Source organism: Chelon labrosus, assembly GCF_963514085.1.
Source record: "Chelon labrosus genome assembly, chromosome: 10".
Lineage (NCBI taxonomy): Eukaryota > Metazoa > Chordata > Actinopteri > Mugiliformes > Mugilidae > Chelon > Chelon labrosus.
This window is the reverse complement of record NC_140360.1, coordinates 1,449,714-1,462,808: the sequence shown is the minus strand read 5'-3', so window position 1 is coordinate 1,462,808 and position 13,095 is coordinate 1,449,714.

The following is a 13,095-nucleotide window of genomic DNA, read 5'->3' as shown; positions in this document are numbered from 1 at the left end:
CGTGATGCAAGAGTGATGAACCAGCTTTAACCCAAAGAGGAAGAGAGATGAAACTAGCACCATCATATCCTCAAGTCAGACAGATTTACTGACACTTTACCTCTCTGGACCAGAACCACGTCCTCCTTTAAACTCAAAAATAAATCCCTTGGACCGGTCGCTCTTCAAGGACACACAGCTGGGTTCATGGTGATCAGACTCTGGTCTCTGGTGGGTCCTGATAGAAAAACATCACTGATTAAATTAGATCAATTATTCAGGAAAATTCTCTTTGATTAAAATCCTTTAATTCTGATGAAATATTAACAACTTACCTTTGACTCTGTTTACGTTCAGTAATAATTACTTTGGACCGGTCCCTATTAAAGGACACACAGCGTTCTTCAGGTTCAGGTTCTGGTTCAGTTTCTGGTCCAGGTCCAGGTTCAGGTTCTGGTTCAGTTTCTGGTCCAGGTTCAGGTACAGACTCAGGTCCAGGTCCAGGTCCCTCCAGTCTGTCCTCTCCCTGGTCCATGCTGCTGAAACACTAATCATTCATGTTGTAAACAGATCAGCTGATCCTCCACTGATTGGCTCTTATTCATCAGCTGCTGTACTTCTAATATGCTGCTGTACTACTACTAATGATACAACGTCCTGTTTTATTGCATATCCATATGAAGTTGATGGTTTCTCTAGCAGTGGTGTCTCAATGATCATATTAAGACGTCTTTTGAATAAGATTGGAGGTCATTGAAGGACTGAGTTCATGTGAACCTTCGTTCGTAGAAAATGAGTCAAGTCAGTTGGGGTTAGATTTTTCCTACACGTCTACTTGTTTATTTACGGTACAGGTGCCGGGACAGGCCAAAATGCAAAAAGACAAAAATAAATAAATAAATTTATTTGGAGGATCTGGTTTCCTCATAGATTACCACAATTCCTGACTTGAATCTTGTTCACAACATCCCTCTTTATTAATGTTATTTTGCTGTATAATTTGGAAGAAAAATAGCACACAGCACGCAGGAGGTTCCCACTCGGGAGCTAGCACCATAGCCGACAATGTAGCAGATGCTAGCTTACTGGCACTTTGTTAAACATGGGGTGAAATTACAGCCAACATTTCCAGAGTCATCGACGAAAAACTAGGCCCACTGTCTGAGCTGTTAAAAACACACCGAGAGGAGCTCAACAGCCACGAAAAGCACATAACCGAGGTTGAACAGAGGATTTCAGCGCTAGAGGATAACACAGACCCGGTCAATGGAAAACTGAAAGCGCTAGAAAAAATGGTACTTCAAGAAGTAGAGGTGTGGCCATCTTAATTCAGAGAAATCTACCATTCAAATTTATAGACTGTACAAATTAATTTTACTTTATGGGTGTGTAAGTGTGTTTGTGCACAGTTTGGACACACCCTCTCATTTAATGTTTTTTCTTTATTTTCATGATTATTTACATTGCAGATTCTCACTGAAGACATTAAAACTATGAATGAACACATATGGAATTATGTAGTAAACAAAAAAGTGTGAACTAACTCTAAATATGATTCATATTGTAGAGTCCTCAAAGTAGCCACCCTTTGCTTTGTTGACAGCGCTGCAAACAAGGCTGTGTGCTTAGCCCCTTTCTCTACTCCCTCTTCACCCCTGTCTGCGTCGAGCTTGCAGCATTCTCAAGGACTCCTCCCACCCGGCACATGGACTATTTTCCCTCCAGCCCTCAGGCAGGCACTTCAGAAGCTTCTGGACAAGGACCAGCAGACTGAGGAATAGCTTTTTCCCCAGAGCTGTGTAAATATTGTCCATATGCTGTAAAAACAACCTGTACCATACTACTATACACCACACTATTTATGCCATGTGCACTTACTGCCTATTGCACTTCTGCTTAGATGCTAAACTGCATTTCATTGCTCTGTACCTGTAAATGTGTAATGACAATAAAGTTGAATCTAATCTAATCTAATGTAACCCTTGGACTTCTCTCAATGAGCTTCATGATCTAGTCACCTGAAATGGTTTTCACTTCACAGGTGTGGCTTGTCAGTGTTCATTTGTGGCATTTCTTGCCTTCTTAATGGGGTTGGGACCATCAGTCAGGTTGGTACACAGCTGACAGCCCTATTTGACAACTGTTAGAATTCATATTATGACAAGAACCAATCAGCTGAGTAAAGAGAAACAACTGTTCATCATTACTTTAAGAACTGAAAGTCAGTCAGTCCGGAAAATTACAAAAACCTTGAATGTGTCCCCATGTGCAGCTGCAAAAACCATCAAGCGCTACGATGAAACTGGCTGACATGAGGACCGCCCCAGGAAAGGGAGACCAAGAGTCACCTCTGCTGCTGAGGATAAGTTCATCCAGTCACCAGCCTCAGAAATCACAAGTTAACATCTCCTCAGATTAGAGCCCAGATCAATGGCACACAGAGTTCTAGTAGCAGACACATCTCTACATCAACTGTTCAGAGGAGACTGCACCAATCAGGCCTTTATGGTCAAACAGCTGCTAGAAAACCACCACTAAGGAAAAACAACAAGCAGAAGAGATTTGTTTGGGCCAAGAAACACAAGGAATGGACATTAGACCAGTGGAAATCTGTGCTTTGGTCTGATGAGTCCAGATTTGAGATCTTTGGTTCCGACCACCGTGTCTTTGTGCGACGCAGAAAAGGTGAACAGATGGTCTCTACATGAATGGTTCCAACCGTGAAGCATGGAGGAGGAGATGTAATGGTGTGGGGGGGCTTTGCTGGTGACACTGTTGGGGATTTATTCAAAACTGAAGGCACACTGAACCAGCATGGCTACCACAGCATCCTGCAGCAACATGCTATCCCATCCGGTTTGTGTTTAGTTGGACCATCATTTATCTTTCAACAGGACAATGACCCCAAACACACCTCCAGGCTGTGTAAGGGCTATTTGACCAAGAAGGAGAGTGATGGAGCTGCACCAGATGACCTGGCCTCCACAGTCACCTGACCTAAACCCAATGGAGATGGTTTGGGATGAGATGGACCACAGATTGAAGGCAAAAGAGACAGCAAGTGCTCAGCATCTCTAGGAAGTCCTTCAAGACTGTTGGAAAACCATTTCAGGTGACGACCTCATGAAGCTCATCCAGAGAACGTCAAGGGTGTAAACAACCAAAAACTCCCAAAGACTAAATGTTCCCCTGAATATCCCAGGGGGTCTTTAACTGTCACTTCATTCAATAAATTCATCCTGTCTGCTAAAAAGAAGAGAATCAAATAAAAACTATCAAAGGAATATTATCTAAACATGAACATGACCATTTTCTACTATTCCTAAAAAATAAAGTAACTGTACCACTTCAAGGATCAACAATGTAAAATATAATATTAAAGATATTAATGATTAATGGGCAACAAAACTGTGCTAGAGCCTGTCTGATGATATTAGTTGATCAACTTCAATATTTCCTCCTTTCTCTTACTTTGTTGCACTGCATGTCAAAATATATGCTTTTTGTGTTTTTGTTTTTATTATCATTTTTAATTGTCTAAAACTCAACTTTAATATGATTGTGCTGTTTTACATCTGCTTGAATGTTACTGCTTTTTATTTCTTATTTATTAGTATATTCTCAGCAGTTATTGTGTCACTGTGATATTTAAAGGTTACATTTGATAAAACTACATTTCTAATATTTCCATTATTATTTGTAGAGACTATCTTTTTATTGTTCTTATTATCATTTTTTTTGTCAGAATACCTTGAAATGCAACAAAGATTTGAAAAAAGAAAATGAAACATGTTGGTGTGAATTGAACTTTTTCTTCCAAACTGTAAAGTGAAGTGAATTGAGGACAGTAAGGATCACTGTTAAGAATCAAGTCAGTATTTTTGTGGAGTTATTAAAGGTTGTTTTATGACAGAATGTGTCAGAATGCTTTCAGATAGTTTGGATGACTTTGTCATTGATTTTCTTCCAAATTATAAAATAAAATGACTTGAACTATTGTACAGTAGTAGTCAGGGTCACTATGAACAAGAATCAAGAAAATATCTGAGCAAACCTATGAAGGAAAGGGTTTTATGACTGTTTGAAGATGAAGAATTGAACTGTCAGGATGCCTTTCTTCCACATTATAAAGTAAAATGACTTGAAATGTTGGACAGTAACAGAGAGGGATGTTGTGAACAAGAATCAAGTTAGGAATCGTGGTAATCTATGAAGGAAACCAGATTATTAAATCTGAACCAGAATCCACCAAATAAACAAGTTGACGCACAAGAAGAATCAGGCCGCGGCTGAATTGACGACGGCGGCTCACATGACCACAGTATAAAGGTCAAGGTAGAAAATACATGACCTGATACTGAGTAAAAGTACTTCGTTACTTTCAGCGCTTCCCGTTAGAAAAGCAGATCAAACTTCTAGAGACAGATTTCAAATCAAAGACTGTATCATGGATGGAAATAATCAAATAAGTTGAAATCATATTTAGGAAGCAGGTCTGGCGCTGATCACGCAGAGACTAGAAATGGCGGATCAGTTTAATACTAGTCCTCCTCCAGACTCTGGACTTTCAGCTCTGACTCAGATTAATGTGAATTTATGGAGCTGCAGATTTCTGCTGCTTCTGTTGGAGCTGAGCTGCTGACATCTGATGTTAACCAAGAAAACATTCAAAACTGCTTCATTACCTTCAGATGGAGTTTGACACGGAGAGAAAAATATCTGCGACACGATTCTGGTGAAGGAGAAACTAAACTGAAACCAGGAAACTACCTGCCAGGTGTTTGGAGGAGGAGTCAACACAAACGTTTTATGCAGTGGCAAAGTTCAGTGAGTCTGTCAGAGTTATTACAACAACAGATTGAGTAGAGTGCCTCCTAGTGTTGGTCAAAATTCCCGCACTTAAAAGACATCGTGTCAATTTGACTCTGGAAAGCCCCGCCCACCTCCACTTCCTTCCAACTGTTGAAGATTTTTCTGGAAGCCAGTTTTTTATTTTAATATATTAATCCAATTTTACTTTGTAATTTCAACAGAAGTTGTTTTAGAATAACATTGTGTTGTTGGCCCTGTATTTGAGTGGGTTTTGTATCTTAACACCAAATTCAAGACGGCTAACATGACCGAGTGAATTCCTAGCTTAAAATGCGCGTGTCCAACTTGACCATATCCACAAAAGGTAATTAACTTAGCAATATGATGTGGAGAGAAATTTTTGTTTTATTGAAACATAAATCCTGCTGAAATTTTTAAACTGGTGACCAAACAAATCCATCAGCTAAGTTAATAAATCATATTATATCAGCATTTGCCTCTGTTGGTGTGGAGAGTTGGCTAAACTAGCTAACGTTGGCGGTAATAACTAGTCTAACCTTGATATTAGTCTCACAGTGATTGAAATGACTTTGCGGCCAAGGCATTAACATAACTAATCATGAATGGAGTGTCTGTTTTTGTTAGGAGCATTATTATGATGGTGAGAGTGGCACTGGGTACTTGGCCTAGAGGATTAAAACTATTCAGAGATCCACTGCTAGAGACAGACGATGATCATATGGAGGTAACGCTATAATAATACTAGAAGAAGATCTGAAACATTGTTTTTTGTTGTTGTTGTTGTTGTTTTTGCCTGTATGTTTATATGGTTTTCAAAATATGGTATTTTTCTGTATTGTGTAGAATCATCTGAAGGAGCATCTCATGAAGATGGGCTTGGAGGACCAGCTGCCAGACAAGAGCCCCAGTTTGTTCCAGAGACTGTCCTGAGTGAAGATGAGTGTAAGGAAGCAGAAGGTGAGCTTTCTTAAGTGCTTTTGTACGACAAATGTTAAATGCATCTTCAAAAGGTGCTTTTGTACAAAAAATAGTGAAAAGTTAAATGCATTTTTGTGCTAACTTGTTATTATTCAATGGTCCATTTTCAAAGTATTTAATTATTATGGATTGAGGCAATTTAACACTGCAAAAGTGTAAAAATAGCACTACATATTTATGAGCCTCCAGTAATAACTCAATGCAGTGTAAAAAAGCATTAGAATCAGAGTTAAATTGTCACTACAGTAGAGTAACTTATCAACACTGCTGAGAATCATATTTACTCTCAGAGTTATTTAACCTGTGGTGTTAAGTTTCATTAACACTGTACAGTGTTAGCCAGTGTTCATTTTTTACTCAATTTTGAGTTAATTTGACTCTGAAACTTCAACACTATTCTGATAAGGAGCAAATACACCCTGACACAATTTAACTCTTCAAGTGTTGATTTAACACTGCAAAATTTACTGTGTACATGTCAGTGTTCACACCTGTTGTCATCCCTGGTCAGTCTGACCTGGTTATGAAACACAATGTGTAAAAGGATCACATGGTTGTGTGTTCACACATTTAAACTTCTTTTATTCTGTATTTATGGACAATAAATCTAATTTCCATGAAATGATAAGTTGTTTGTTATAAACACTGACTGATGGATGTCAAACATTAGCCAGGACCCCCCCAGGTCCAAACTGACTGATGCAGCTGTTTCATGTTGTATCATTAGAAAAGTGCAGGATTTATTTTAAAAACTCTTCTTTGACATTTGACTTTCTTTATAAGATAAGGGGATGCAATAAAATGTAAATTTTTGGATATTTCTTTTAAACTTTAGTGTCTTTAATCAGAGGTGATTGGATATGCACATACAGATGTTTCTCTTGACATTATTCATGGTGTCCTCTGCAAGTCTTTCTCTTCATCAACAGAACAAAACTGACTTTAAATTTAAAGGAACCGTATGTAAGAAATGTATTTCAATTAATCATAAAATGGCCCTGATATGTCACTAGACATGAAGAAATCATGTTCATTTCAAATACTTATATCACTGACAACAGTGGTCCGGCCAGGATATTGTCATTTAAAAGTGAAAGTTGCAGCCCTCAACTGATGTTATTGTTGTCATGTTGTGTTTTGGCCTGAGGCGCCACCCTCAAGCTATCTACTAATCACGAAGTCAGTAGAGTTTCGTCTTCCGGGTTGCCAGCTCTGCTCTAGTTACCAGCTACAAACGTGTCGGATAAAACATGTATAACGTTACTAAACCTAAAAGACCTCGTTATGAATCAGAAATACGTCGTGACAAAGTCCGTAATGGCATGGAATTGACCCTCAACTTTTGGATGCTATACTCTACCATGTTTGTTGGTAGAGGCTAAAAGCCCCGTGCTTCCGTACATATAGACAGTGGATTTTCCATGGTCGCCCGTGCTAAATGCGTTCATAAAAAGCGCTATCGCACCACTAGCAGGGTATGAAAACAATCTATGTTCCGACTGAAATGTGGTATTACAGTACATCTTTCCGAAATATTTGGCTAATCGCAATTAGTAAATTTTTGCGATACATAATTACTTCGCAAAACATCTCTCATGAAGCATAAACTTTATTAACAGAAAAAAAAACTTACTGTGTAGGACTCGTCACTTGCCATTGGAAGCTCCTTTGTAGCAGCCTACGTTCCTGCTGGATCCTGCAGCTTAGCTGGCAACCTCGAGTCAGGGGGGAGGCTGAGGGGATACACCGTTCTACAGTATTTTGAAAGTGATTGCAGTACCAGTTTTGGCCAGTTTTGGCCACAATCCTACATACTGTTCCTTTAAAGCTGTGCTGTGAGAATGCGGCCACTGGGGGGCATCTAATACTGAAACATCTGATAAAGTCAAAAGTTTGACATGAAAATAAAAAATAAAATCAACAAAAAGTCAAAAACGTGAGTGAAAAACTAAACTAAAGTCAAAACACTGAGATAAAAAGATGAAACTCTCTTGTGTTGGTGGCAGAGAACAGGTGGAGCTGATCACCTCTGATTGGTTGATGGTCAGCAGGTGAACTACAGGAAGTCAAACTGAAGACATGTCCTGAGAGTTTCTGAGGGAGATAAAAGAGCTTCAGCATCAAATAAGGTGAGTCACATACACCTGATCTACCTGAACTATCTACCTGTCTGTCTGCTGGGACTCTAGGAGTCCATGTGATGTTGGAGTCAGTAACATTGTGTCTGATTAATTAGTGATAAACTAAAATGTCTTCTAGATCAGATAGTAGAAAACACCCTGATAGCAATGATATGATATCATTGATATCATTCTGAACTCATTTAGCAACCCCTTGACTAGAACTGGACCAAGAGTTTAGAGAAATACCACAAAGGTTCTAGTAACAATAGAACCAGGCCCACTCTCCATTTGGACATTTGGAGAACCAAAGGACTCAAAGTGTTCCACATTGGGTTTTTACCTCTTGAAAGGGAATCTGGCTACAAAATCCTACTGATTTCACTACAGGAGACAATGTACACACGATTCAACCTTTGGACATTTTATTTAGCCTGGACATCATCACATTCTACCATTGTGATCATTATACAATCCAGAAGAAGATTGAGATTTCCTCCATGTTGTTCACGCATGTAACTCCCCAGGGAAACCAGTCACCAAGGCATGCTACATATCAATGCTAAGCTAACTTTTACTACAAGATGACTGGATTGTATTTATTATCTGTAGTACCACAGTTTGTCCCCCAGGTGGAGACAAAATACCATGTTTGAAATTAAGACATGTGGCGCATAGTTGATGTAGAATCATGTGGATAGACTCTAAAGGACCAGAGAAGATAATAAAAACTATATTAGTTACATGTGTTGTCAGTTGTTTTAGGATTTGATGAAATATTGAGACAGAAGAAGAAATTGTGACATAATGACTGAGACATTTAAAGTTTGTGTGTTTTCTCTGTTAGCTGATGCTAGCTGGTTAGCTCCAGCTATGTGATGCTTGGTATCAATGGAAAGAGCAGCTTCTCTAGTTTCTAATGACACCCAGCATGGTAGAGTGGAGCAGAGGATTGTGGGTACTGCTGCATTTTACTTTGACTGTTTTGACTCATATTTTACAGTTGTTGTTTTTTTTTACTAAAATATTCAAATTAGCAACAACAAAGTCTTCAAATCTACTTGGACAGTTGTTTTTTATGGATTTAAAGTCTGATTTTTTAGAGAAAAAATCATGGGGTTGGTCGGTTTGAAGGATTAATACGTCGTTTAAACTCTGTGACGTCTGAAGCGTCCAATTGTTTCACACTGAAGTCTGAAAAACTACTTGTTGACGTGAACCAGTGGAACAATTCATCTTGGAACGTTTCTGTCATGGTGTTGAGTTTGGAACGGTTTCTGTTTGGTTTGATCTGGTTTCATAGTGAAATCATTTTCTGGTTGTACTTCCTGTCTTTGTCTTTTTCCTCCTCTGTGATAACTATATATCTCTAAAGGGTGTGGTTACTGAGCTTCAGGGAACTCCAGCTTTTTGTCTTTATATTCTCTGTTTTGTTCGACCCACAGAGACACGACAATAATAGAAATACAGCAGAACCAAACAAAGCAGGAGTTTTACATCAGGACCTTTATGATGTGACTGATCGGTGTTTCTCATTCTGACACTTTAAACTGTCGTCAGTGAGGATTGTGATGTGATGTGATGTGATGTGATGTGATGTGATGATGATATTGTTCAGACGTAGAAAGGAGGAGCAATGGAGGAGTTGATGAGAAAGGAGAGAGAGGTTGAGCAGGATGAGTGTCGGTCTGAACGAGAGGAAAACGAGTGAGTGTGAGAACCAACGACAGGACGATGCTACGACCATGAATATTCATGAAGACATCTACCAGCTCTCAGCCTCTTTGTTTTTTTATGAAGTTGTGAGGACCAAACTCTGAAAGAATACTAATGTTGTGTTGGGGCCATGTTGGGCACAACTTCACCAGGGTTAAAACTAGTTCAGACCTTTAACATCAACACCTGATCTCACCTGGGTTCACACATGGTATTAATAAAATGAGTCTCCACATCCACAACCAGCACTTTGAGAGAAGAAAGGAAGAATACAAGGAAGGAAGGAGGGGAGGAAAAAAGGAGAAGGAAGGAAGGAAGGAAGGGAGGAAAGAGAAGGAGAGAAGAAGGAAGGAAAGAGGGAAGGAAAGAAGGAAGAATAGAAGGAGGAAAGGATGGAAAGAAGGATGGAAAGAGAGGGAAAGGAGGAGGGAAGGAAATAAAGAAGGATGGAAGGAGAGAAGGAAAGAGACAAGGAAGGAAGGAACAAAGGGAGAATAGAAGGAATGAAGGAAAGGAGGAAGAATAGAAAAAAGGAAGCAGGAAAGGAGGGACGGAAAGAGAAGGGAAGGAAGGGATGAATGTTCATTTCCTGAGTTGATTCTAGTTCAGATTAGTTTCTGGTTTAGTTTAGTTCTCAGCTCTAAAGCCAGAATCTTCTCATTACTAATGAACAGGACTTTAACCTGGACACTTGTGATCAGATCAGGATGTAAAGTCTGAACAGAGCCTTAGCTGTGATGGTTAGGGAATGCATGAAGTCAAGGGAAGGTCCTCACAAAGATAGAAATACGTGCGCGTGTGTGTGTGTGTGTGTGTGTGTGTGTCCTCCATGTTTATTCATAAATCATCTCATGTTTATTCATGCTGGATTATGGAAACAAGTAAGGAGGCGTATTCACACTCAGGTCCTGCTGGTCTCCAACTGAACACACACATCTGAGTACACACTGAGTGTGTTTAGTGTGTGTGCGTTTAGTGTGTGTGTGTGGACTCATGTCTGCTGTGGACTGGAAGCAGAGTTTGAGTTGAATGAGTGAATGTAACTCTGGATCTGGTTTGAACGTCGCTCTTTGAATATGGAGGTTTTTCTCCGTGGTGACGGAGCAGCAGCTGATTTATTTTAACCAAACTATATTTATTAGATTTCAGATGTTAAGGTTTCTGTCTGACTGGAGGTGCAGACTATCCTGGTGTAGACGGACTCAGTTCTTATTAGAATCACAGTCTTTATGTGGATTAAATTCTGAGGCGTGTTCAGTGTTTCAAGCATAGACTGTATATAAATATGGACAATACGTCTCCTCTTCCTCTCATTGGTCAAACTGACTCTATTTTCCCGGGAATACGGGCGGCGCCATCTTGTGAGTTTGTTGCCAGAGTCTGATCAGTGTGGTCCGAGGGCGGAGCCACGTGGAGCCGTGATATTGATGCCCCGCCCACACTTCCTCCAGACTCACTCATGTTTTAGTTTAATTAATACTACGCTCTGCTCTACCTCCACCTGGTACAAGGACATGATGGATTATACTCTGGACTAGTTTATTTGATTTATTTTTTCCAACTCTCACGATCCCATGAGACTGCTATATGGAGTGGTTGTCATGGTAACTGGTGGTCACCATCATGTCACATCCTGTTTCTATAGCGTCAAATAACTAAAACTTGAAAAAAATTGACGCTTGAACATTTTTCAACATTATTTTAACTCCCTAAAATGACAGAAACCATCTTTTAAAAAAAAAAATTAACATGTATTTTAGTTTGGCACAAGTCCCGCCCACTCACATGGAGGGGGTGGAGCTTATGACCTATTTGTCTTACTGGTCAAACTGACGCTATTTTCCCAAGGATATGGGAAACTCTTGTGAGTTATCGATGCCCCGCCCACACGTCCTCTAGCCTCACTGGTGATTGGTTAATACTACGTTCTGCTCCACCTCCACCAGTTACTAAGAGATGTTGGATTATACACTGAAATTATTTATTTATTCACTGTTTGTGCTACTCTCATGTTCCTATGGGCTTGCTTCACAGAGCCGTTGTCATTGGCAACTGTCAATCATCATGATTTCACTTCCTGTTTCTGTAGTGTCAAATAACTAAACTCTCCTCCTGGACTCCAGGACTCCTGAACAAACATCAGCTTTATATTAACGACCTGAAGTGTGTGTGACGCGTATTAACATGGAGCACAACACTAACATGGAGGGGGCGGGGCTTATATGACCTTATATGACCCCAAGTTTCTCTTTCAGCTCTGGTTTTGGTCTCCACCACAGAAATATTTTGTGTCTTTAGCGTCTAACTGCTAACTGAGCCCCTGTGCTGTTTGGTCGAGCTAACAGAGGCTAACTGGCTCAAACCTCCGACCACGTCCTGCAGCCTTCTCAGCCGCCACGCTGACATCACAGTTGGCCTCGGTGTTTAAGCCGACATGAGGAGCGACGGCGTGAATGCTTCCTGTCGCCGACATGATGGGATTTCTTCCTCCAGTGTTTGTGTCTGAGGAGCTCAGACCGATTTAGACCTTTCTGTCAAAAAAAGAAAAAAAAAAAAGACGCTCTGACACAAAGCGCTCATTAGCCATGTATGGTGTGTGTGAGCCAGAAGTCATTTGTTTATCTTTAAGCAGCTAAACTCCCTTTTATCCGGCTGATAATAGAAAGATTAGCATCTCAAAACCACAAAAGAGCTTTTTAATCAAACCTCAGGCTCCCAGGCCTCCTGCTGTGTAGCGTGTGATGATTACAAAGACCAATGTGTGAGTGTTAGCGTGTGTGTGTTAGCATGGATGCTAATGAGCAGATCAGCTTTAGAAGATGAAGACTCAATCTGCTCCACTTTGACTTCTGATTAGTTTACTCCAGTTTTTTGACCGAAGACATTCGTCATTTAATGTCTGAATTAAAATCTGCTGGAAATACAACAAGAGAAGAAGAAGAAGAAGCCTTCAGCTGCTCTGCTCCCCAACTCTGGAACTCACTCCCACCAGACATCCGAAACATTGACTCTTTCCCTATCTTCAAATCCAGACTCAAAACCCACCTGTTCCAGAAAGCTTACTCCCCGTGACTACACTGTTCCATTTTTTATTAATTTTTTTTCTGCTCTGTCTTGTTTTGTGTCCTTGTGTGTCTTGAAAGGCGCTTATAAATGAAATGTATTATTATTATAAGTTTTAACTCACCAGCTGTTATTGACTATTAGAGTAGAAGAAGATGATAGAGATGTCTCCACGTTCCAGATGCTGCCCACACGAGTTCTGACTTCATTCAGGGAGATGAGGAAGAAGAAAGAAAAAAAGAAGAAGAAGAGGAGGAGGAAGACGACGAGGAGAAGGAGGAAGTAGAGGGAGATGAAGAAGGGAGGAGGAAGGAAGGGGGAGAGGAAGAACGGGGCAAGAGGAAGAAAATAAGGAGGAGGAATAAGAGGAAGAAGAGGAGGAGGAGGTGGAGAAGAAGGAAGTAGA